This window comes from Canis aureus, chromosome 16, assembly GCF_053574225.1.
Source record: "Canis aureus isolate CA01 chromosome 16, VMU_Caureus_v.1.0, whole genome shotgun sequence".
Taxonomy (NCBI): Eukaryota; Metazoa; Chordata; class Mammalia; order Carnivora; family Canidae; genus Canis; species Canis aureus.
The window spans coordinates 9936171-9962289 of NC_135626.1; the positions used below are offsets into that span (position 1 = coordinate 9936171).

The 26119-nt window shown below is 60.7% G+C and overlaps 1 long non-coding RNA gene across 2 annotated transcripts; it reads left to right on the plus strand.

Annotated features, from left to right (window-relative positions):
- The first annotated feature begins 4106 nt into the window (after nucleotides 1–4106).
- Nucleotides 4107–24316, plus strand: LOC144285738 (uncharacterized). Of its 2 annotated transcripts, none has more exons than XR_013353971.1 (3): nucleotides 4107–4132; nucleotides 21999–22140; nucleotides 23044–24316. It is a non-coding gene; the product is annotated as an uncharacterized LOC144285738 (long non-coding RNA). The 2 variants fall into 2 exon arrangements; XR_013353972.1 differs by lacking the exon at nucleotides 4107–4132 and adding an exon at nucleotides 5644–7408.
- Nucleotides 24317–26119: the final 1803 nt, after the last annotated feature.

A 26119-nucleotide genomic window follows, 5' to 3' on the forward strand; every position in this document is an offset into this window, starting at 1 on the left:
TTCTTCCTTCCACATCGCCCTTGCACTTGTCCTGGGGGTGCGCAGCTTCTGGGGGCCTGGTGGCACCCGAGTCTTGGTGGTGGGCTAGGTCAGTCCTCAGCTGCACCCCCCTGCCCCCTGCCTCTGCCGGGAACAGTTCCTCTGCTGTCCCCTCCGGCTCTGGGCTCCTGCCAAGTTCTCCCTGGAGAGTGTGCTCCATTGCATCTGAGCCCAAGTCCAGATGGCACATGGACACAAGTGTCACCTGCCAGGAACCTGATATCTGCTTAGGGTTAAAATGTGGCACAGAAGTTAACCGGCTGCCCCATCGCTTGCTCTCTCATGCTGTGTGTCTTTTCCAGCTTTTCCCAGTCTAGCTTGGTGTCCACGGCTGAGGACCAGGCTGCAGGGGAGAGGCTGGCCCGAGGCCACAGGATGACCTGGTGGCAGTGCCTTCTCCCTCCAGATGCCCGTTTACACGACAGACGTGCCTTCACGGGAGTCCTTCAGCTGAGAAGGGAAGTCGGGGTGGGAGGGGGCTCTGGGGGCCTTCTGTCTGTCAACCGTGCTCCATGTCCCCCCTCCCAGCCTGTGGGAAGACGGCCAGCCCATCTCTGTTTCTGGAAAGTCCATTTAGGGGAGCGTCTGGTTCTGACCCATACGTGGACATGGGTGTGAGCAGCTTCATTACGTTAGATTCCCTGTCCCTGGGTGGGCTGCACAGAACGGAGATCCTGCCGTTGGACAGGTCCACACTTGGCTCTTTCTTGTGCTCAGTGTGGCCAGGGGTTGGGGGACGAGGATGTCACAGAACAGCTCAGGCCCAGACGGACCAGCTGTGAGCCCCCTTCTGTCGGACAGTCCCGAGCGTCCTACTCAGAACACCTGCTCAGGGAGGCCAGTCTGCAAGCCCTGGAGAAAAGAGCTCCAGTCACATCAATCTGGGGAGGGTCACTCTGCACGACGTCCCCTGTGCTTCCTGGCTGACAGCACATTTCTGCACTTCGGGAGTTGCTGTGGGGGCCAAACATGGACTTTCTGGTGTGTCTGCCCCAAGGGATGTTTCCTGGGAAGCCCTGGGAGGGAGCCCACTCTGAAAATGCCGTCTCTGGTGGGCCTTGCCCACCCTCTGTCTCTCGAAGACAGTTGCCCATCAGGATGGGACCCACCTCCTAGAAGAAGGAAGGAGGTTTGGCCCCAGGGGAGGGGGGTGGGCAGCCCACCCTAAGTACCGGCCAGTGTTCTCAGAGGGGTCCTGGCTGTCTACTGCCCAGCACTCCTGCCCTGGACTGTCCCCTCGGTCACCTCTCCCACCAGATTTTGAGCACACACTGGGAATGTGATCTCCGGTCTCGACCCCTGCGGTGGGCAACCTCACAGCCCCCAACTTCAGAAGGGACAGTCCCCTTAGGCTGGGGCCAGGCCTGGCAAGTGAAGTCTGTTGAAGTCACACAGGGAGTGGCCTCGGAAGGTGATCAGTTCTATCCAGCTCCAAACTGCACACTTTTTCCCTACAGTCCAACAGGAGCTTGACATGATGAAAGTCTGATCCCCAGAGTGGGACTTGTTTGGGTCACGTGCTTCCCAGTGTGTAGGGACATGGCTGTGGGCCTGGGGGAGCCACAAGGCCGAATGCTGGTGATGAGGCCACAGTTTGCAGAGCTCGGTGGTCTGGGCCCCGGGGCCCACAGAATAGGATCTAGTGCTCAAATAGGAGAACTCAATAGGATCCAGTTAGCAAAACTGTGTGTCCAATGGAGGCGCTCCCTGGAGGGCTGTGTGCAGTGGTGGTAGCTGGATGGGGCTCCTCTGGCAACAGGAAGCCCCAGCCTGGGCATCGGCCCATCCTGGGCTCAGGGCAGGCTGTCACCTGCATGAATCCTCGCAAAGCCTGGTGGCCTCTGTACTTCTGAGCTGGCCCTGGAAACTGTTCAGCTGTCTCTGGGGCAGCTGCCCGTTGGGCAGTGGCTTTGGAGGTGGCTGGAGTGTGGCTGGGGTAACTCCTCCCAGCTGGGGTCAGGGCCCATCCCCAGCAGTGTGGGGCTGTGAGTTTGGGGGCCTGCTAGTGTCCTGCTGAGGGGTTGGATGAGGGGTCCTGCGCCCTGCATGTTGTGTGGTGGGCTCTCACGTGGTATGGGCCATCTCCCTGGGTGCCTGGCCCGCCCTGCTTCTGGTGAGGTTGCCTCCCTCCGAGGCTCAGTGCCCCGCATCCAGCCCAAAGCAGCCTGAGGTGCTTGCCCATGGCTGGATGCTGGCAAATGGCTCAGAGGTCAGGGCAGCCCCAATATTGGGGCCAAGTCCTGGGGCTGAGCAGACCTGATGGCAGGGGTCATCCCATCTAGTACCTGAGAGGGCTAGGGGGGTCACATGGGGGCAGAGCACCTAGGACCACCATGGGAGAGTGAGCACATATCTGGGCATGGGGTGCTATTGATAATAATCCTGGGATCCTTCCCTGTGGCTGCTCCTCTTTCCTGTGGCTGTTCCCCTTCTCCGTGGCTGCTCCCCTTCCCCATGGCTGCTCCCTTTCCCCGTGGCCACTCCCCTTCCCCGTGGCCACTCCCCTTCCTCGTGGCCGCTCCCCTTCCCCGTGGCTGTTCCCCTTCCCCATGGTTGCTCCCCTTCCCTGTGGCCGCTCCCCTTCCCCGTGGCTGCTCCCTTCCCCATGGCTGCCCAGGAGCACAGGCTTTCTTGCTCATGGTCCCAGCTTCCCCCACGGCTTCCCAGCGTGACTCCTGGTCCTACTCAGGGACTGGAGGAAGGCCCCCATCTCCTCCTCCCAGGTGAGTGAGCCCTGCTACTCCTCCACTGGGAACACAGGGAAACTGGGCAGCAGGGTCCAGTGGGATGCACCTACGGGGGGGGTGCTGGGTCTCTGCTACCGCTGCTGGTGGACCCGCAGGAACAGTGCACAGGCTCCTCCCCAAGGGTGTCCCAGCAGAACCCCACTCCCACATTCCACCAGGCACCTTCCTGTGGGCTGGCTCATGCCAAACACAGCTTCTTTCATGGTTTCTATACGTGACTCATCCTCTGCTTTCCTGCTGGGTGTGTGGAGGTAGGTGCCGGGGCTCCGGCACGGACAGTGGAGCAGGGCCCTCACCCTGGGGTCTCTATCAAGTCAGAGAGAATGACAACGGCAAGGGGTAGGGTTGTGAGGCTATGGTGGCCCCACGCAGTCACCCTGCACCTCTGAGTGCCTCCCCCAGGCCACCTGAGACCACAGAGCCACCTGATGGCCCCAGCCCCACCTACAGGCCCCTTCTTCCTCTAGAAAGCTCTCCTGCAGCTCCTGCCCTGACCTGGGGTCCCCTCTGCTCTCCCCTCATCCCACACTCGCCCAGTCACCAGGCCCACTGTGCCTACCTATGGCCCCAGGTTGTGCCCCACTAGCTGTGGATGCTGTGACAGTCCCCTCCCCTGGTAGCCAGAATCCTCTCCCTAGCTCATCAGTCTGGCCTTGTCCACTTCTGCTGAGAACCCTGAAGCTCCCCACCCTTAAGCCCCCCGGAGTGACTTGCAGACTGCTCTCTGCTTACTCCTGTGATGCTGGACCACTTGTCCTGCCCCTGATCTGTGCAGCCCACGCAGCCAGTGTGTCCTCCGCCCCACAGACCTGACCTGGAAGAGATACATTCCTCCTTGGGGCTCCCATGGGGCTCTAGGAGTGTGTGGGCCAGGGTGACACACACATCTATCTCCCCCAAACTGGTGCTCTGTGAGCAAGGCCACCTAGTCTGGTCCCTGGTGGAGTCCCTGGCACCCTGGGTACTTGGTAAAATGGCTTGAATGAGTATGTGAATGATGACTCTGGGGCCCCTGGGCCCTAAAATGCCAGATTCATGGCTGCTGTGGGTGGGGGACTCCCAACCTCCACCACCCGTGAGGCTGCTCCACCTTGCCTCTGCCCCAGGCGTCCCCTTCAGACCTCTGCCCTCCTGCCTCCAGAATCTGCAGCTGGGCCCCCAGCCCCTGTATGGGGCACTGGGGAGTGCTGGTCTGGCCGCTGCCCTGATGGCTGGTGACCGGTGAGCCTGCCATTGTCCACGAGAGGGCGCTGACAGCCCGCCCATGGAGGCTGGGAGGCTGGGTGGCGCAGGGAAGGGGCGGGAGGAGCCTGAGCAGGTTCTCGGGGCCTGAGCGGGATGTGCAGGTATGCGCTTGTCTACACAGATATGGGGGTCTGAGGGCGGTGGGCCAGGGCAGCCAAGGTGGTCCATGATGGGCGCAGGTCAGGAGTGGGGTGGGCCCGGGGCAGGCGGCCCCCTCGGCACTGCCCTCTGCATGGCTTTAGTCAGGGACCCCACCGGCCTCCGTGCTCTGTGCGTGGGCCTGTGCTCCCTGGGCTCTGCCTCTGCCCCGCATCCCTCAGCCCCAGCACTCAGGGGCACGGCCCTGCTGCTTGTGGAAACCCCAGTTCCTGGGCCCTGGGGACCCTGCATCTGTGTTTGGGGCTCTCCTGGGAAGACTTGCGGCCACTCCTGGACATCCTACCAGGTCCCCGAGCCATCTGATCCCCGGGGATGCGGGGTGTCAGGCAGGGGAGGCAGTGGGAGCAGGGTCGAGGTTTAGCGGTGGTTGACCTGGGGCACAGAGACTGGCATCTGGAGGTGGTCCAGGCTGAGAAGTGCTGGTGGTGGGTGGGGTGGAGGAGGCTAGGGGGCACAGGGGCATCATTCCCAAGCCGAGTCTAAAGTCCTCCAGGAGCAAAGGAAACCCGAGGATGAGGGTGCAGAGGAGGTCCAGGGTGTGGGTCGGAGCGAGTCTGTGGGTGAGACAGACAGTGGGGTCCTCCTGGAAGCAGGTGCGGGGGCAGGTCGGGAGCCGGCACTGGATGTGGGGGCACCCAGGAGATGGGCCTGGGGTCACAGACTCTGGGGCAGCTCAGGGCCCCACGGTGCAGAAGGCCCAAGGTGGATGGCGGGTGAAGCACTCAGCACGCTGTCAAGCTGAGCACTTGGGAGGGGCCACCACCTGGGGGGTGGGCAGGGATGGGTCCTCGCCCTCCACCACCAACCTGTCCCCAGGGTGCGCCCCTAGCACATCTGTCCTCTTGTCCCTGGTCACACTGCCACTTAGTCTAGGTCAAGGGTGTCTGCGTCCCCCTACACCTGGTCCCTTCCTGGTGCAGCAGCCGCTGCGCTCCCCTGGCCACAGGCCACTCCGAGACCCCATCCTGGCTGTCGCCCCCATCCTGGCTGTCGCCGCCCAGTGTCTGCCTGCACCATGTCCATGTGCCTCGGCCCTCCCTGTGCCTGCTGGCCTCTCCGGCCTCCGGGGCTCGTGCTGTCTCTCTGTCACTCTCCTGGGGGCAGTTTCTCGGCCTCAGGATGGGCTTAGATCCAGGCCCATCTGCTTTGCCCGTACCTGGCATTTCTCCCTGTGGCCTCCATGTAATTACAGAGTTGTGCATGCGCTCCCCGTGCTGGCTGCCCCCCTGCCCCTGATGCAGTCTACGGGGTGGGGGTGGGGCCGTCTGCTCTACCCAGCCCCAGCCCAGCCCCCAGCCCCAGCCCCCAGCCCCAGCCCCCAGGCCCTAGCTCCCAGCCCTCAGCCCCAGTCCCCAGGTCCCCCAGCCCACAGGCCCCCCCGGCCCCCAGCCCCAGCCCCCAGGACTCCCAGCCTCCAGCCCCTAGCCCCCAGGCCCCAACCCCCAGCCCTCAGCCCCCAGTCTCTGGCTCCCAGCCCCAGTCCCAACCCTGGACGAGGTCTGTAGGCCCACAGAAAGATCTGTTGAACGAATGAACGGAGAAGCTCCCAGCGCGGTCAGCTCTCTGAGCCTCAGTGTCCCCACCTGTGAAGCTATGAGAATGTCATTTGTTGTGAGGGCCGAACAGTGATCCGGGTGGAGGCTTATGGCAGTGCCTGACCCTCAGTGCTCAGCAGCGTGGCCGCTGCCACCGTGACCTCTCCCACCGCCAGCACCGGCTCCCGCCATGGCCCGAGCTAGGAGTGCTGACCACGTGCCAGCTACTCGCTGGGCTGTCCTGGGGACGAGGCACCTCTAGGAGGCGGGGAGGGCCATCCCACAGTGTGAGCCCTCGTGGCCGTGGGCAGAGTGGGGACAGAGCTCCTGGGAGGGGCTGAGGGCCCCCGCTGGGATGGGCCCTGGCCCCGCCCCACGTGTCCCTGCTCTGTGCTTGAGCCAGAAGTGTGTCGCTCCCTAAAAACTGACTTGGCACCGGGCAAGCTAGAATAAGACAGCGCCTGCCTTCCCCACTGGGCTGGATTCCTTCCGAATGGAAGACAAATGCATTTTAATTTGTTCCAACTTGACACAACTTCCACCCCACCCCCACCTTGAGAAATTGGGTCACCAAGCAAAGAAGTCCTTAGCTGGCTCAAACTCACAATTTTTTCCCCCATGAAATGGCCCTTGTGCCTTTTATTACACAGAAGGCTCCTGTGGGGCTGACCCTCTGGACACTTGGTCCTGGGCTCAGAGAGTTCTAGAAATGGATGGGCTTTGGGGAGCTGTAGGGCAGCTCAGGAGCTCGTTACCCCGGGAGCTGGAAGAGGCCTCAGACAGGGCTTCACCTCTGCTCGTGCACTTAAGGGGAGTGGAGGACGGGGTGCAGAGCAGGGGCTCACCCCGGGTCCCTGGGTGTGGTGTCGCTTCCGGTGCGAGGTGCTTGGTCAGGAGGCTTCGGTGCCAGGGCTGGGAGTGGCTCTCGCCTCCTTTTCCTCATCACACCTTAATGAAGACAGGGCTGCTGGGGCCTGGGGGTCGCGCACGCAGGCTTAGTGACTCCGGGCTCCCACTCGGCCTCCCGGGGCGTGCAGGCCCCGGCCTCTTGCCCTGGCTCCAGGCCTAGGATTATCCCTCGGCTGATGTGCCGTGGTCTCCAGCCACCAGTCGAAGCAGCCATATACCTTTCCGCCCGTTGATCCCCCATCCATCCATCCTTCTGTCCACACTTCTGTCTGTCGGCTGGTCTGCCCACTATCCATCATCCATGTGCTCATCCGGCCCTGCACCCACCCACTCGCCCGCCCACCGCTCCCTCCTCCGTCGCCCCCATCCATCCATCTGTCCCTCTGTCCCCTCGTTCTATAAATGTTTCCCTTGGGCCAGTCACGATGCCACTTCAGGGCCGTGAGCAGGGAGGGAGGGACCCCGGGGGGACAGCCAGGGACCTGCCCTCACAGAGACAGAGGCTGGTGTGGACAGCGAGCCAAGTGGCTGCACCCGGAGGGGTCGGGGAGGGGCCTGGCGGAGTGAGGAGCCATGCCCACGAACCGGAGGGCTTCCCGGAGGACAGACAGCTGCGCGGAGATCCTGGAGGCCCGTCTCCCGGGCCACGCCGGTTCTCCCCACGGCGTCTCCCAGTATGTGTGGAGGAGGCAGCAAGGAGACGTCTGTGTCGCCCGCCCTCACGGGTGGCGCCACCAGCCTGCCCACAAGCCATCTGCCTCTTTCCTCTCCCGGGTGAGTGCGCTGGAGCCCGTGGGCTGCCTGCCTCCTGGCACAGTCGCCAGCTGCTCACGTGGGCCCTGGATCCCACCCCACGGAGCAGGGAGGGGGTCTCTCTTCCCGGTTGGGACGGGGCTGGGCCTGCAGAGCCCAGCGGCACCAGCGGGCTGCTCTTCCCGGGGGCACCGCACTTCACAGTTTAGGAGGTTCGCTTTTGTGACAGTCCGGGGAGAGGGCAAGGCAGTGACTGCGGCGGCCTGATGCAAGTGGAAACTGAGGATCTAGGAGGTTGGCGGCTTGCGGCCAGCACAGAGTCCCCAGGGACAGGCCGGAGGCTTCTTCTCCACGGGATGTGTGATCTGTGCAGCCCGGGCTGGGGGTGGGGCTTGGGGGAGGGCGAGGGGCACAGAGCTTCGGCGGGAGGGTGGCCTGGGGTAGGAGCGATGAGCCCTACCCTCTGGTGAGCTTCTCACACGTGTGTGTGTGTGTGTGTGTGTGTGTGTGTGGTCACAGGGACCCTGCCCGTAGCAGGAGGCCATCACTCAGCACTCAGTGAGGGTCGGCTCAGTCATTCACCACTTGAGCTCCTGCTGTGTACTTGGTCCCGGGTGGCCAGGCTCTAGCAGATTTCTCCCCCTCGGCTCTGTTGCTCTTGGGGGCTGGTCCTTCCTGGTCGTGGTTCCTGTGTATTGTAGGGGGGTGAGCAGCATCCCTAGATGCCAGGACATGGCCGAGTGTCCCTGGTGGTGAGCAGGGTCCCCGTTGAAAACTGCTGGTCTATGGCGGTGAATACCACAGAGCCCCGGCTGCCTTCCTGGAGCTCGCAGGCCGTGGCGGATATGGGAACACTCAGCTCGAGCTGCAGGGGGGCCCCTCAGTGGTCGGGCCTGAGGGCTAGCAGGTGGTGGGGCAGGGAGCTCTGGATACAGGGTCGGGGTGTCTGGAGAACAGAGCCTCTGCTGAGCCGGGGAGGCCAGGGGAGGTGCCAGGGTGTCGTGCACGGTATCCTGCATGTGGAGGTTCCTGAGTCCAGGGGGCAGGGCCTCGCCTTTTCCCTCTCTTGCCAGGTCACCTCTGCTCTGGGATGCCCCTGCCCTGTCTGCACAGGTGGGAGGCTGTGGAGGGGGGCAGCCGACTGCCCAGGGATCACTGAAGGTGGTGATCAGAGGCTCAGACCCAGAGCCTCATTAAAAAGGACACACAGCAGAAAGGCCCTCCCTGGGGAGCGTGATGAGCCTCCCGCCTCACGGCCCGGTCCCCGGATAAGGGCCACTGCCACAGTGGGCGGGCAGCAGGCAGGCTGGTCTGCTGGGCTGGGGTCCACCAGGCCTCAGGGGCATCTCAACACCTCAGGCTCCTCTGAGGAGCCTGGAGGGGTGTGGAGGGGGCAGAGAGAAGTATAAGGCAGGCCCCAGCTGAGAAGGAGCCAGGGGGAGGCTGGGCTGCAGGTCGTGGAGACCAGGGGCCCCTTCTGGTCCTGGTGATGTGATATCCCCTTCTGAGCTGCCGTCCCATCCCTCAGGGCTGTCCAGTGGAGATAGGGCAGGGCCAGCGGACTTTGGGGGACACCGAGCATTGGGGTTGTCCACCGCAGTGGAGACCAGATTGCCTCATTCTGCCTCCCGTCTTCCCTCCCGAGAGGACACAGGGTTTGCACAGGAGGGCTGCTCTGGGATCATGGCCTGGATCCTGGGTGGGGAGCATGGGAGGAAGGAGATGAGGGCAGGACACAGGTCGGGCGCCTGTCTCAGATGCCCCATGTCCTTACGCGCAGAGGGACAGAGGTGGGCAGAGCAGCAACCAGACATGGAGGCAGCGCGGTCGAGGTGCCAGGGGTCGGTGTGGGGGTGGGGCTGGACTCTGAGAGGGGATGGGTTTGGGGCACCGGGCTCTGGAGTTGTGGCAGAAAACTGATTTGGGTCAGTTCAATCTTTTCTAAGTATAAATAAAAGTCAGAATTTCTTCTCTTAATTAATTTTGGCTGTTGGACTGTGAGTCTTTGAGCGTGACTCTAGCCGAGACGGGCTGCCTGGGTCTCACAGCGAGTGTACAGCAGAGGGAAAACCTCGGCCAGGCCCAGGGCCTCCGGGAAGGGCTGCTCGCTTGGGAAGGGAGACACGGGCCTGAGCCACGTCTGCAGGGGGTGCTCTGCTTGGTCTGGGGAGGGCTTTCCTTGGTGGGAGTTGGTGTCTGGCGGGCACCAACACTTGGAAGGAGCTCAGGATTGGGGCCCCCCAAGCTGGGCCCAGCACTGTGTGCATTCAACCCCTGAGTGGGGCCCTGTGCCCCCCAAGCCCCCAGGCCAGAGGGGAGGTCTCCTGCTAAGGCCCCCCTGCTGGCAAGTGGCCTCAGCAGGATTTGAACTCAGCTCTGCCACAGTCCCTGCCCTCCACTAGTGGCCATGCCAGAGCTGTGGGCCGGCCACCCCGTTTCCACCTTCACGGCTGCCCGCCAGGGGTTAGGCAGTCTGCCTCCTCTTCCCCAGCCCCTGCCTAAAGCACCACCCATTGCTCCCTGACCACTCTGTGACCCTGCATGGGTCACCTCTCAACACTCCCATCTCTCACCTTTTCTGAGCCTGCCCTCGTGGCTGGGAAGAAGGCCGAAACCTTCCCAGAGGCCCTGGCTTGCTGCTGGGTGGTGCAGGGGCTTGGGAAGGATATCCTTCCTTGCTGGGTGCCGGGACGGGGGTCCAAGGCAGAAGGAAAGCAGGGCCCTTTGTTCACAATTATGAAGGAGTTCAGCATGCAAGAGCAAGACATGGCCCTGGGTGCAGGGACGCATGGCTGCCTGCCTCCCGGACCTGCCCGGCCCTCGCTCACACTCCCCAGGACGGCCTCTGGGGCCTCTTCCAGGGGTAGAAGGGCAGCACGGGACCCATCCTGCAGTCAGCACGGGCCCCACTGCTCCTGAAACCACACACAAAGGGTTTGGACCAACGGCCATTAGGGTGATGCTCAGTGGACCCACAGGTGGGAAGAAGGGTGGGGCCGGGGCCAACTTTTCCTCTGCCTCACCCACAAGGCTGGGGGTCCCCGCTGTGCTGACACAGGGGCTGAGACATGTGAGGCAGGAGCAGGGTTTGAGTTCACACACATTCAAGCCCGTCTCTGCCACCGAGAGCAGTGGGGCCTTGGGCAAGTCATGGGGGCTCTTGGGACCTCAGGCTTTTCATCAGGGAATCAGAAGCTGGACTGGTCCTGTGTGTTGGGAGGCACTGAGGATGACCCAGGAGCCAGGTTGGGTCAGAGCCCTGGAGCCCTAGAGGTTCAGAGCCAAGTCTGTACGAGGAGGGGGCTGACTTCCAGGCCGCCCCTCCCTCGGCCTCTGCTCCCTCTGTGGTCCCAGCTCCACAGGAGCTCTTCCCCGGACAGGACCTCCTGCTCCTCATGGCTCGATGGTCATATTTATTTTATTCTAGGCTTTGATCTATAAAATGCCTGTGTGTACCCAGAAAAATCTCCAGAAGGTGCTGGCTCCTGCCTCACATTTTAGTAGTGAAATATGGGGTTTAAACATTTTACAGGCTGGCGGTAACATTTTACTAGAGAGACCCATTGGCTGGAGGTCAGTGGCTCGGTGTGTCTCTCCTGGGACTCAGGGAGAGGCAGAGCCAGGGGGATGTGGCTGGCTCCGTGTCCAGAGACAGCCGCCGGGGGCCCCACCCCGCAGACCCGGGAGGGGTGGAGGTTGGGTGGATGACACACAGAAGGGCTGGCTGGGACAGCAGCAAGCTACTCATGATGATGCCTGTGATGAGAATATCACTGTGGGGACCTGGGGTTCCTCCCTGCACCAGGGCAGATGCCCCCCTCCCTTCTCTTTGGGGCTATCAGACCCTTCTCCTGGCCCCTGTCTAGCAGGTGCTGGGCATAGGATGGATGCTCAGCTCCACCATGGGGCTCTGTCTTCATGGTGGGACTGTGTACTCCCTCGCTCTGAGCCTGCCTGGCAGTCGGCTCCTTCCTCTGAGCGGCCTCAGAGACATGGGAGCGGTCCCCTGGTTCACCCTGTGCCATTCACCCTCTCAAGAGCACCAAGAGGTGAGGATGGGCCAGACATCATGTGTGAAGGCACAATTTTCAGGACACTGGACGCTGGGCAACAAAGGACAGTGATTTCTGGGGAGTGGAAGCAAACAGGGGAGCCCCTGACGGTGCCCACTCACACCCTGGATGGAGTTTTCAGGCCGTGACACAGGAGGAGCCTGCCCAAAGCCTTGAGTTGAGGAGGGGGCCCTGCAAGCCCAGGGAGACCAGGGTAGCTGGAGCAGATGAAGCAGAGCCCCGGAGGAGAGAGCACGTCCACAGAGGAGGTTTGCGGGGTCTCGGGGCCTTCATCTGAGTGCCAGTCACTGTGTGTGAGTGACGGCAGCTCCTGGGGCCGAGGAGAAGTCCACCACCTGAAGGATGGGAGCAAACAGCCTTGGGAGCCGACCCAGGGAGGAGCGGGGAAGGAGCGCGCCTTCCCACCAGCCAGACGGAAAGCCTCGCAGTTCCTGAGTCCCCAGGCACGCGCTCAGAAGGGTCTCGCCTCAGTTGCCGGGAATAATTAGACCTGATGGAGCATCGTTCTGGTCCTGCATACGAAAGCTTAAAAGGAAGACCAAAGGGTTCAAAGTGTTTCAAAATAAATGCATCCTGAAACAAAGCTCGAGACTGTGGATATGGATAAAAAGGATTCGGCACCCAAAAAGGTCAACGACACGATGCTGGGGGTTCAACAGGAAATGACCAGGCACACAGGAAGCAGGAAAACGTGACCCCCAAGGAGGAGAACCCCAATCATGAAAACCCCTCCCCATCCAGTGTTAGAGTTGGCGGGTGGGTGTGAAATCCACTGCCGGGATGGCTTTCCAGCCATCCGAAAAGCCAGAGGAGAAGCAGCAGCATCATAAGTAGAGTCATGGAAGCTATGAAAGGCCTGAATCAGACTCCCAGAGACAAAACCTGCAAAGTCCGGTGTCTGAGATGAAAAACACACTGAGGAATGAAACATCATGGAGAAAAGATTAGTGAACTTGAAGATGTATCGGTAGCATTGATCCGGACAAATGAAGAGCCATCTGAAATACGAGCAGCCCCTGAGGGGATTTTTGTCAAGTAGCAGAATACACACTCCACGGGGTCCTGGGGGGAGAGGGGAGCGAGGGGGCAGGACACATTTGGAGAAATCACAGCCCACAAATGTCCACGTTTGACCTCACAGATTCGGGGAGCTCGGTGAGCCCCAGGCACAGGAGCATGAAGGCCCCCAGCGAAGCAAATCACGAGCCCTCCTCAGCCCTGGGACACAGGGACGTCTGACAGGTAGTCCATGGGAAGTACGGGGACGAGAAGGGATCTGTCGTGGGAACCAGGAGGGACAGCAGAAGCGGCTTGGAAGCAAGACAGAAGGCTCATAGCCAGGAGTCTCTACCCAGTGAGGCTCCATCAGAGACGAAGGCGGGAGGAGGCCCATCTGGGAGCACAGTGCAGAGGGGGCTGGCCACCAAGAAGCCAACCGCAGGGAGCCCTGAGGCGACTGTCAGGAAGAGGGCCGGTGCCGGGTGGGACCGCAGGCCCAGCCCAAGGAGCCAGGACCGTGATATGGCGACAGCGAGGGTGAGCATCCACGTGTACAAAACGCACAGTGTGTATGGACACCGTCCTCATGGTTCAGGTCAGCAGAGTGCTGCCAGGGGCCCAGCCCCTCACATTCCAATTTCCACAAAACCCTGACAGGGCAGGTTGCAGTTCCTGTCTCCATCCTGCTGCTAAGGAAACTGAGGCTGGAGCGGTCAGGTGCTCTGGACGCCCAGCAGAACAGGCACCGGCCCAGGGATGAATCCAGCCCCCAGCCACCCTGTTCTCTGCTCCTCTTGCATCAATCTGGTCCCTTCTGTCCCCCGGCGCCCCCCATCTCGGGCAGTGTCCCCCCATCCCCCACCATGCTCACAGGCCCCTGGGGCTGGCCAGGGAAAGGCGGGATGCTGGGCCCTTTCCCTCTAGGCCCCACACTCTGTGGCACCGCCAGAGCCCCAGCTCTCCTGAACCTCCAGGATATGAAGTAGGGGCGGGCTGTTGCCATGGCAACCACTCATCACTTATTGATGACCTAAGGAAGCACTTGCTCCAAAGGTGGAGGGCGATTTGCAGGTGCTGCCTCCCTCTGGGCGGCTCCACTGGGGGCCAGCTCTGCTCGCAGGCCCTTCTGGGCTCAGGGTAGGCCCCAGGTGGGTGGAGGGCTGGGGTGGGGGGAGGTCGGAGACCCTGCTCTTGGCTCCTCCTTTCTGCTTCTCCTCCCAGTGCTTGGTCACACAGTGGGTCCCTCGGGATGGGTCAGACCCCCACCTGCGGGCCTGGGTGCACTCAGTACCCCAGGGTCCATGTCTGAGCCCCCCAGACCATCTGTCCATCTGCACCCCACCCGTTCCATGGGGGTGGGGGTGGGCTCATGCGCCTTTGTCCGTTTCCAGCTTAGAGAACGTGTGCTCATGTGGAAAACCAAGAAACAGGCAATTGAGTTGGAGAAGTGATAGTGGCCGGCCGTCAGCACCGGGCCAGAAATAAGCGTGCCCTCATTCGGCACACACGCTTCCAGGGAAGTTTTGACAAAAATAAGTACATGTGTAATGGGTTTATATAATTTCTTAAATTGTGGAAGAATGCAGATAACACGAAGTACACCACTCCAGCTATTTTTAAGTGTGTAGTTCTGTGGCATTGGGCCCGTTCACATGGTTGTGTAACCCTGTCCCCGTGACACGAGGCCCCCGCCACCCCCAGCCCCACCCCCACCCTCCTGCTCCTGCGTCTGCGGATCCCACTCCTTTGGATAACTCCTATAAATGGAATCCTGCAGGATCTGTCCTCTGGAGACTGGCTTCCTTCATTGAGCATGACGTCCTCCGGTCCTTCCATGCTGTACCGGGATGGCCTTCCTTTTAGAGGCTCCGTCACATTCCACCATACAGATCTGCCACATTGTGCTTATCCATTGTCCCCGGGGTGGATGCCTGGGCTCGTGATGGTCTTATTGGAAGAGCCGGACAGGGGAGGTGGGCCTCTTGTGCCTTCCCACTCTTTCCAGGCCAACCTACTCCCTCAGATACTCCTCTCCTTGCCCTGACGTCTCTCGCGTTGTCTGGCCCCATAGTCACACACCTCCAGACACTCATCCGACATCAAGTCCTTGCTTTTTGGGCTGAGGTCCCTCTGGGCGGGGTGCAGTTGCTTCCAGGGGGCTGTCAGCTGATTCTCCAAGCCCTGCCTGGTCTCCCCGGCACCCAGCTCCAGAGAGAGGCAAGGGGCAGAAAGGTGCCCTGGATGGGTGTACCTGTTGCCGGGGGCCCTCGTGTGGGTGCTAGAGAGACCACCTCTGAGGGTCTCTCACCTGTGGGGGATCTCTCCTTGACATGGGGAAGCCCCCTCCTGAGGTCACCTGGCCACTCCAAGTGGTCCTCATGGGAAGGGCCTCTTTCAAGATGACCCAAGCCCAGCTCCCCTCCTGGAGAAGCCCATTTGAGTCCTTGCCCCCAAACAGGGCCATGCGGTCCTGCCACAAGCAGTGAGGACTCTTTGCTCTCTGTCACAGGGGTGCTCCAGACACAGCCCCTGGCCTGGGATAGCTCGCGTGTGGGTGCCCAGCCCGGGGGTCCCCCAGCTTGACTCACAGTGACAGGAGGAGCACCTACCTCCCTGCCTAAGGTGGGGGGTGCAGGACACAGCACATGGTGATGTTTCCTGCAGGGACATGCCCATCCTATTCTCCTAACCCTTGGCAGGCTCCTGATGTCCTCTTACAGGGTCGGAGGTGTGGGAGGGTGGCAGGTGTAGGCCCCTGGCTCGAGGATGTGTGGATCACTTGGAACCTGTTACACAGGGGTTTCAGATGAATGCTCAGGCGATGGTTCCCATGTCCAGGTGCATGTGGAGAGGTCACATCCAGCCAGGAATGGGGTCATGGCACTAGCCAGCCTTGGAGAGAGCCTCACTCAAGAGTGGGTAGGACTCCTGGGGGCCGCAGTGGAGGCTGTGTTCAGGAGACAGCAAGGGTCACACTGTAGTCGCCACGCAGGGAAACAGGTGAGTATTTCAGGAGCAGCAAAGGGCTGGCATGGCTGCAAAAGCCCTGGGGTCAGGAGATTAACTGGGGACGCTGGCCGCTCAGACTCTGCCTTTGGCGCTGTTTGCCTGAGTGGGACTAGCTGTCGGGCACACAGGGTGTTTGTGAGCAGAGGAGAGTCCGTGTGCCGGGGCCGCAGGGCGGCTGGGGCTGAGCTCCAGCAGGCTTCCCGGCCAGCCCCGGGTGGGGAAGAAGACGGCCACCCTGTGCTGTGCTCAGTAGCCGGATGACAAATGAATCTGCAGAAGGGAAGTTAAGGGTCTTCAGGGAACCCACCAGATTTTTTTTTTTGCAAGGAAAGAGCCATAAATTGAGGCTGTAGTTTAGAGCTATTAGGGCCTAACTCCTGCCCTGGTAGGCACATGTGCCCATTCAGGGGGCCGGCTGCGGGTGGGGAGGAGGTGGAGGGGCCGAACAGGAGATGGAGATCCTATGCAGGAGTGGAGGCTGCACACCCTCCTGTCCTACGTGGAACCGAAGGTGAACACCAGGGCCGCTGCCCTCAGGTGACTGTGGCAGGGCGGTGGGCGTGGGGATCCCAGACCCAGATATGTACATACAGCCACACGGGGAGCCCCCAGGGATGCCCTCCATCCTAGATTGGCCGCTCTGCAGACCTGCAGAGGCACACAGTCTGGTGCGGAGACCCAGGGGAGCCAGGACCAGGGGGCACAGGCTGCAGCCCCAGGGCCTGGGGGTCCTTCTGGCTCACTGGGGGCCACGATGGGGTTGGGGGGCCCCCGACCTGGCCAAGTAGCTTGGGTCAGTTACTTGTGCTGCCAGTTCTTTGCTCTCTTCCCATTCATAGGTGGTGTCAAATCCCTAGCCCCTGGGAATCTGGGTTGGTCCCCCTGACTTGCTTGGCCACCAGAAGGCAGAGGAGGCCAGGTTGTGGGACTTCAGAGGCAAGGTCCTCGGAAGCCCCGAGCTCCACCCGGCCTGCGGGCATCCTGCTCTCGTGGCCTGGGCCAGGCCCTAAGACTCATGGGGAGAGGCACCCACAGGTGAGCCGCCCTGTGGCTCACCCAGAGGAGGGCTTCGAAAGGCAGGAGTGAGGGAAGATCCTCCATGAGTGGAATTGGGCACTGCATCTGCTCATCCTCTGTGTAGGAAGACAAGTGGCCCAAAGAGGCTTACAGACAGCGGCAAATGGCCTGGCTGGTTTGCCTGTGGCCTGAGGGAAAAGACTGGGGGGTGGGGATGATGTGTCAGCCTGGCGGGCCAGCTGGCACCCAGGTATTTGGTTAAACACCATGCTAGGTGTGTCTGTGAGGGGTTTCGGGATGGGATTAACTAATTCGAATACATAGACTGAGTGGATCACCCTCCCCAGTGCAGGTGGGCCTCGTCCAATCAGTTGAAGACCTGGCTAGAACAGAAGGTGGGGTAAGGGAGAACTTGCTCTCGATCTGACTGAGCCGGGACATGGGTCTGGTCCTGCGCTCAGGTTGGAACTTATGCCACTGGCTCTCTGAGGCTCGTGGGACTTCTCGGCCTCCATAACCTCACGGGCCAATCCTTATCTATCAATCTATCAATCATCTGTCTCTCTGTCATCCATCTCTCCACCTGTCCTATTGGTTCTGTTTCTCTGGAGAAGCCTGTCCAGTACGACTGGGTCCTAGGAAGTCTGGGGTACGGGCATGTGGGGAGAAGATTTGGCAGTGGCCCCGCGGTCACAGGTTGAAGCCAGCAGAGGAGCCTCAGTATCCAGGAAGACAATGTGACTCAGCTGGGGGATGTCATGCAGCTTCGGTCATCAGCCATTCCAGCATTAGCACAGGGAACGCGAGGACCAGTGGCCGCCATGGTGGAGAGGGAGGCTACCCATGGGCCCTGGAAATATTTAGCTGCCGCCACCCCTGAATGTCCAACCAGCCTGCAATAAAGGTGGGGAGGAGCCCTGGGGTGACACCTGCTCCCTGGGAGGCTGACTGGCCACAGGGCTCGAGTTGACTCTTGGGAGCTCAGCTGAGCTGCGGGGTCACGAGTTCAGAGAGAGGAGCCAGAAGGAGGGAAGTGGCCCCGAGCTTACTGGCTCCTGGCCAGGGTATAAGGAGGGGCTGAACCAGAGAAAGCACCTAGTGGACAGGTGCACCCAGGGAAGCTCAAGCCGGGCCTTGGGGGGAGAACTGGGAGGTGGGAAGGCCTCAAGTCTCAGTGGATGGCAGTGTCCTCCAGGCCCCCAGAGGAGATCTGGGCACAGGGGCCTGGGAGGACCCATGCCCGAGGCCCACTGAGGAGCGTCCTGAGGGGAGGTGGGCAGAGGCAGGAATGTGCAGGAACAGGCCTTGCTGGCCGGCAGAGTCCTGGCCCGCAGCCCCCTCTGAAACCGTGGTGTCTGGCCTATCACCTGGTGTGGTGGTCCCTGGTCCAGCCCCTGTGGTCACCTGCGGTCGGGCCCGGAGAGTCACAGGGAAGGGATGGAGTTCCTTTCTCAATAGCAACAGAGCCCTGTTCCAGGCCTGGGGTCACCTCATCCACCTACAAGGCCCTGCCAGCATCGCTGTCTGAGGATGTTGGAGTTGGTGGCCCACGGGCACAGGACCCCACATAATGTCCTGTCTGACCCGGTGCCCGTTTAACAGCAAAGGAGGTAGAGTGGGCAGGTACTCATGGCCCCTCGGGGATGAGGTCCGGATCACATCGCTGGCAGAGGGGTGGTGGAGGGTGAGGGGATGACGAACAGAGGGTGGGGAGGGGGAGACCCTGAGACCAGCTCCAGTGCTGTGGGCTGTGGTCCGGTCCTCCAGAGCCTCCTAAACCAGCGACTGGTGGAAGGAGGCTTGGGGAGTTAGAGGCCCCCTCAGCTTCTTCCTCTAGGTGCCTCCAATCTTTCCCTGAGCTAGAAAAACCCAGGCTGAGATCCCAGACTGACCGTCCTGACCCTAAGGTGGACTGTGCCTGCTGCCCAGTCACAGCGAGGCTCCCCCTCCCGGCTCCCAAGGAGGGGAGCTAACTGGCTGCCAGCAGGTGTGGCTGCAAGTGGATTTCAGGGTTTATGGCGCTGAATCCCCTCCCTGACCTACCTGACCCAGAGCCTCCCTTAACCCCCAGCTGTCCTGCTCTGATGGAGGTAAGCACAGGTCCGTGTGCCGTGAATCGGAGAACTGGCAGCAGGTGACTTGATGTCCTGGTGCAGACCATCGAGAGCTCGCTGCTGTCACCCACGCTGGCAGGCGGGAGGGTGTATTCCGGGCCCTGAGATGCTCCAGGCCTCCAGGGTGACTCCCCAGGTCATCTCCAGCCTCTGACTTCACCCACCAACTCCCCTGTTGTGGGGGGAGCATCCAACTTTGACACCACTGGATGCACATTTCAGTAATGACCCAGGTTATGAGGCTTCAGAGCCTTACAATTGCATTATTAAAAAGAACTCTCTGAAGGCGCCTAAAATGCATCAAAGTACTCAATATTCCACATCTGATCATAATTAAAAGTAAAAAATACGGCCCAGAAGGGGGCTGCTTGTGACAGATTTGCTGCATGGGGCTAATGGGAGCATTATTAACGCGCGGAAATTGCCGGAGACAGGCCTGGCAGGACGCCCGGTTTCATTGTACGCGTGGAGGCGAGAGGCCGGTGGCGATGAGGACGGCTGACCCCCCGCCCCCCCGAGGCTGGGCGGAGTGGCAGCTCTGTCCCTCGAGCTCTGCCCGGCTCCCATTCTGGGGACCCAGGACCTCTGTGCTGACTGGGAATGGGGGTCACCGTAGTGGTAGGCCGTGCATCTCCTGGGAGGGTACCTGGATGAAGGTGGGAGGTGGGCGCTGGTGGGCAATGGTGGGTGCTTGCGGGTGCTGGCAGATGCTGAGCCATGCCGCCTGGGGTCCCCCTGTTGCTGCAGTGCCGGTACTCAACAGCGGCCCTCGGGGGTCCCTCTGCAGACTCGCCCTTGGCTAAAGAGAACAGCCTGGCCCAGTACCTGCCTTCTTCTGAGGGCAGCCAGCATCCAGCCTGGTGGACGTGGGGTGCGGACAGTCTGGGCCCCTCACCCGGGCCTAGGATGGCTCTGAGCCCTTGCAGGGTGAGCTGCTGCCTGGGTCGAGATTGTGCCTTGAGCAGATTATGCTGCCTGCTCCATTCTCTGCCCGATCCTGCCTCCTGCCCCCCAGGGGCTCATCCTCGGGCGCCCCTGCCGACCCTCCTGCACACCCGCCTCTGACTCATGGACAGTGGCCGGGCAGCTGACCTGTGGCGGGGGAGTAGAGCCATCCTGGGCCCCGGTGGGAACGGTATCTGGGCAGTGGCTCGGGATGGCCAGAGGGAGTAGGGGTCAGGAGACCCTGGCAGGGGCCTGCCTTACCTGATCTCAGCCTCTGACAACAGGCCAGGGGGGCGAGTGGCTCGTTTCCGTGGGCCCCACCTTAGGCACCTGGTGCTCAGAATGAGCTTGCATCACTCCTCATAAGCCCAGCACGGCTGCCTGATTTCGGCTTCCCCGTCCCAGCTCCCAGAAGCCGAACCAACAGTGCCGACGCCGAGACGGGTGGCCTTGTGACCCCCCCTTCCCCCACCCCCATGCCCTGTGCACAAGGGCCTGGCACGTGCACAGATCCTAAAGCCAGAGTCCCGGTTCAAGTCCCACCTCAGCCACGTGCCAGTTGTGTGCTCCTGGCCCAGGTATGTTACTTCCAGCCTCAGTTTCCCAGTCTGGGGTATTATACGGGATTAAATGGTGAGGATGAGGAGGGTCATATGGGGAAGGGGGAGACACACGGTGAGTGCAAGGTCCTGGTGTCAGCTGCTATTGCTGTCAGCACAGAACTGAGGCCTGCATCCTGCTCTGCCTGGAGGTGCCCGGGCACCAGACAACCCTCGCCCGCACCCTGGGACCCGGGGGTCTTGTTAACACTCAGATTCTGATTCAGGGGATGGGTTGGTTTCCTGGGGCCACAGTAAGCTTGGCACACTAGGAATTGGAGATTTATTCTCCCTGTTGTGAGGCCACCAGTCGGAACTCAAGGCGTCACTGGGACTGTGCTCCGCTGGAGGCTCCAGGGAAGGGTCCCTCCTTGTCCCCTGCAGCTGCTGGTGGCTTGGGGTGTCCCTTGACTGGGGGCTGCAACCCCGCACTCCCTGGCCTCTCTCTGCTCCATCCTCTCGTGGCTTCTCCTCTCTGGTGTCACGTCTCCCTCTGCTCCCCCCCCCAACCCGTTAGAAGGACACTGGTGGTGGCAGCCAGGAGTCACAGTCACAGGAGGACAGGACTGCGTGGGGCGGGGACTCTGTGATGGGAATCAGATGCAAAGATACACAGTGGCACTGTGCCCTCTGAAAATCGGGGGGGAGATGATTTACGACCACAGCTTTCCTGGCGGCTTGTGTCTTTGCTGAGGCTCCTGGAAGTGGATAAACAGGAAGAGGATTTAATTAGGTGCCAGGAGCTGAGGAGTGGTGATTAGCACACGGACCCTGTAATGCCCGGTGTTACATGCAGTTAATTACACAGATTGCAGGGGAATTAATGTCGGGCCTTGCTAATGATTTTTTTTTTTTGGAAGAATAATTTTATTTACACAACATGGGCTGAAAGACTTATTGAAAGGAGAGGACTGGGGACAGCGGGGGGCCAGCTGCTCCCAGGGAAGCGGTTCTGCGGTCAGACAGGGCTGGTGTCCTCTCAGCTCGGCCACACCTGGCAGAGACAAGGTGGCCCCAGGTAGATGCCTGCCTGACTGGTGGGCGATGCTGCTCACCGTCCTGGGTTTCTCCAGGAGCTGCCCAACTCAGGTCCCTCCGTCCTGCCCCCTCTTGCCACTAGCGGGCATGTGTCCTGGGCGCCAGCACCTGCAGGATGCTGGGGAGACCAGGGTGGGAGAGCTGCAGTCCTGCTCGCAGGGCATTTGTTTTGTAGCCAGAAAGATACAGAGAGATACGCTGCTCGGTACGGGTGATACGGAGCGGTAGAGACAGAAGCAGGTCTGTGCGGGCAGATGTCTCAGGGGAGGGTGGGGTGGGGGGCGTGGGGTGTCTGGGTCCGCAGGGCCCTGCATCAGCGGAGCTCAGTCAGCCAGGCCTTGTCCCCAGGGAGCCCGTGGGTGAAAAGGCCGCCTCAGTGTGCAGCGGTCCCCAGCCCCGGCCTTCCCTACAAGAGGCACAAGAGGGTCTGTCTCTGCTGCTCGGGATGGGCTGGGGTCTGCAGGCTGAGGGGTTCCTAGGAATGAGGAGGAGCCCAGGGCCAGGAACTGACCCAGGCTTGGTTACGCTCCCGCCAGAGTCAAACAGAGCACCAGGGTCACCCTTGGGCAGGACAGGCCACAGACCTGGGGCAGGGTGGCAGGAGAGGGGCAACACCAGGGCCAGAACCTGGCGCCCAGAGGTCCAGACAGGCACGTGTCCTGCATCCCTGAGAAACAGCCTTCCCAGGGGTGCAGTGGGGCCAGGCTGGGAAGCTAACACCCTGTGGTCTGGGCCAGTCCTGCCTGGGGTGTGGCCTGTGGCCATGAGCACATCCACGGAGCTGGAGCCGGCCGCTGTGATGTTCTTGCCTCCAAAGGGAGCAGAGACGCAGGGAGGAGGAGACGCTGGCTGGAGCCAGAGCTGGGAGCACCTGCCAGAGCCCATCCAGTCCCCGGCCCTGCTGGCCAGTGCTCCTGCCTATCCCAGCTCTGGCAGGTTGGGTGAGAAGGCCTGAGCAGGTGGGTGTTCACCCCTCCTTCCTCTCTGTGTTCTCTGTCCCTCCTCCCCTCCCTCCATCCTCCCCCTTCCCTTCTCCCTCCTCCCAGCATCCAGCCCACTATATGGACACTGACGGGACCAGGATTCTCTCTTCACTCACCCCACCGGGGTCCCCCCACGCTGACTTTCCCCCACGCAACCTGGCCCCGTGACCACTACCGCCCTCTGCCCTGGAGCTCTGAGCGGGGTGTGTGTTCCGTGTCTCAAGTGGCATGCTCTGAGCCATAGCACCCACCCAGGCAAGTTGGGTGGGCCACCTGGAGGGGCATCTGGTGTGTCCTGGAGTGCAGGCTGCACCACCCCTGGACTCGCCTGGTGTGGTTGTGGTGCATCCCTCAGTGGCAGTGGCAGGAGGGGGACCCAGCAGCTGTGACGCCCTGCCAGGTACCCCTCCAAGGGTTGGAAGGAGTACCCCTGGGGGCGGCTCCTGCCTGGGGGACCCTCTTCCTCCTCGGAGCCTTCCTGGGTCTGGCTTGCCTTGTCTCTGCCCAAGTACGAGGTGGAGGCATTGCTCAGGAGCAAGCCGAGAAACACAAATCAGGTCATTTCTGTGGTTTTACATGTGAGTAAGACGCTCGGATATAACAATCGGAGAAGAAAGAAGGAAGAATGGTCAAAACTCATGCTAGTAATTTACATTTAGGATTTTTCTCAGAATGACATTAAATAGCAAAACACATTGTGTGGAAACCAAACAAAACTCTGGATTTCAGCCCCACTAATGGCCCATTTTCCCACTTTGTTGGGCTGGAACCCTGCATTTTCATTTTGCTCTGGGCCCCTGCACATAGGCCTGACCCATGTCCCCACCCTGGGCTCACCCCTGTCTCCATCCCTCCCCACTCTGCCTCTTTCCTCCTTAGGCTCCTGCTCCATAACCTTTCATGGTTCCTCCCACTGTCTGGCCTCACTGTGAGCCCTCGAGGATACCTTCCAACAACACTGTGCTCCACTTCCCGCCGCCTCCCTGTTGACCCCTGGACCCCACAATTTATAAGGGAGAAGGGCCCCTTTGTCCTCCTCATCTCCCAGACAGGGTGGGATTTGGCAAAGCAGAGAAGGGAGCCCGGGACCTGCCTGGTGGTGCTGGACACGAAGGCTCGTGTCCCTTCTCTGCACACATCATGGAGGAGCCCCTGTGGTATTGGGGCCTGGCAGTCTCTGCACATCTCCACTGTGTGACCCAGGGAGCCTCCCCCAGGACACTTAGCCTGCTCCGTGAACGCCCTCCTCCCAGGACCACTCTGGGGCCTCCAGATCTCGTGGGAGGCCGCACATGGTGCCCCTGGCTGCCCCTTGGGGGCCTCTACTACTGGCAAGGAAAGAGAAACTGGTAATCGGTGCTCCCAATGTGCATGGCAATGCCACTGGCTGGCCAGGACCTGCTCCCGGCGTTTGAAAGGTCCCCTGAGCTCATCTGCTTGTTCATTTGCACTGTCTATGGAGAAAGCAAATGTCAACTTGTGCTGCCCAGACCGCTGCTTGCACTCCCCTCATTAGTGGTGTCTGAAATCATAGAGTTTCTCTGTGTTCTCGTTATGTGCAAATGACCTCCCAAAAGCACTTCCGAGGGGCATGTAGACCCAAGACGGCCCCTTCTAGAGGGGCTTTGGTTCTTGGGACGAGGGTGCCTCTGCCTTGGGGAGGGACTTCCAATGGATCGAAACTGGAGGGAGGGACCCAGCGGGGGGTGCCTAGGATCCCGAGTTTGGGAGACCCTTGTGGGCACACCTGCCTTGAAGGGCCGGGACCTAGGGGTTCCCACACAGCTGTGAGGGGAGACAGAGGTGGCAGGTGCAGGCTGATTCCCACCCCGGGGAAGCTCATTGTGGAGGCACACGTAGCTCACCGTAGCCCCTGCTGCTCAGCTACGCTGGATATGCCCAGTCTGCGCAGGGCACTTCTCGCTCTCCACTTAAAAGGATGCGTTTGGCAAACCTCAGGATGTCGTTAAAATTTCATGGGCTCCCCCTAAGCGGAGGACCATCGGCCGTAACCTCGATCGAGTCAGATCTGTGCCTGGTCCAGGTGTGTCTCCTGTTGGCGAGCACATCTCTCCTCGATGTCACAGAAATGAGACACCATCCCGGAGCTGGCAGGACAGGTTGGCCGGGCCCTGACTTGCTGGCGGGGACACTGTCAGAATGAATTCATTTCCAAATAAAGCATTGTTAACACTGCTATTAAATGCCTGATGACTCTCTTTTCCTTCTCCAAACTATATTTCAGGGCCAGGCGTATGCCAGCCATGATGAATATTTCATTGTAAAGTGAGCTCTCGCCGCTCCTGCAGCAGTGTGCACATCATGAGGCGTGGGGAGGCCACGCCAGCTGGTCCTGCTCCCGCTGCCCTGAGTGGGGGGCCACCGGCCCACAGCCCGCATGATCTAGATGCGGAGGCCCCCACCAGCCCCCTGACTCTGTGGCCGCCAGCCTGCACCGGCCACCTGAAGGGCTCACTGTCATAGGTGCCTGGGCTCTGCTTGCCACCGGGGGTGCCATCCACCAATCCTAGGGCCGGTCCCAGCCTCCCCATCCTGGAGTGCAGAGCCCCCTCTTCAAGAAGCACTCCCAGACCCTCCCGACCCTCCCACAGCTCAGTCCCTCTGAGCCCCAAGTGAGCAGTGGGGTTGAACACACGTGAGTGCCTGAAGTCTGTGGATGCGTTGATTCATAAATAAGCGTGTGGGCTCATTACGAAGGTGCTTGGCGCATAGCAGACGTTCATTAAACACTTGAAAAATGCACCCATGGCCGATGAATGAATGCACGAATATGAATTAGTTAATTAAAAGGCATGGATGAGCAACTGGATGTCTGTTTGTCCTCTGCAGGCAGTGGTCACCAGTAAACAGTGTTATGGGCTGGGATGAATGCCAGCTGACCAGGCCCGTGACCCCCGCCACTGCCGAGCTGCCCCTGCTCCAGCTGGTGGACCCACTCCTGGAGGTGTTCTGATGGGTGCCAGTGCCCGGGGAAGGCCAGGGGCTGCCCCTCCTGGGGGCTGCTTGCCTAATTGACCTGCTCCGGGCTGCTCCTCTGAGCAAGAAGCACCTTCCTGGCAGGTGGTGGCCCTGCCCACTGTACTGCAGACAGCTTCTCTGAAATATTTCCCCAGTAATGAGAATCTGCAAAACCTCATTAATCCTGACAGCCATAATTAGGGTTCACAGACATCGTGTCTGGGCCTAGCTCAAGCCACTATTTGCTTGCTTCTCAGACAGGAAAGGGCTGACTGCAGGAGTCTGTGAATCAAGGCCAGGCACTCGGCCGGCGGGTGCTCCGTCAACGCTCTGAGAGAAGGAGCATGCTCGGGTGCCTGGGCACCGACTAGGGAGGTAAGTGAAGTCCTTGGAGAGCTGTGTGGTGGCTCTCGGGTCCTCTCACCTGGGTCCCCAGCCCTCTCATGGTCCTCACGGGAGACTGCTTGATGGAAGACATTCCAGGCCCACCTGGGTGGCACCAGTCTTGGGCAGTGCAGAGGGCCAGTCACCCACCTGCTGCCTGAAGTGTCACCCCTCTGGCTTCTTTCTTTTGGCTTCTTTCCTACAATTTAATTTAATAGACTTGTGTGTGTGTGTGTGTGTGTGTGTGTGTGTGTGTTAAGCAGTCTTGAGTTCACAGAAACATGAAGGCACATTTATAGACGGTTGTATGGCGACACGCACCTGTCACGACACATCACAGGGATGGCTTCTCTGTCCTAAACACCCTTGGTGCTCCATCTATCTACCCCCGGAAACTCCTAATCCTTTCACTGTCTCCAAAATGTGGCCTTTCCCAGAATGCTGTAGAGCCACCAACACACATGCTTGGCCTTCCCATGCTGGTGTCTCAACAATACACTCGTGAGTTTCCCCCATGTCTTTTCGCGGACTAATCGCTCATTTCTTTTTAGTGCTGAGTACTATTCCACTCTCTGGATGGACCACGCTGTAT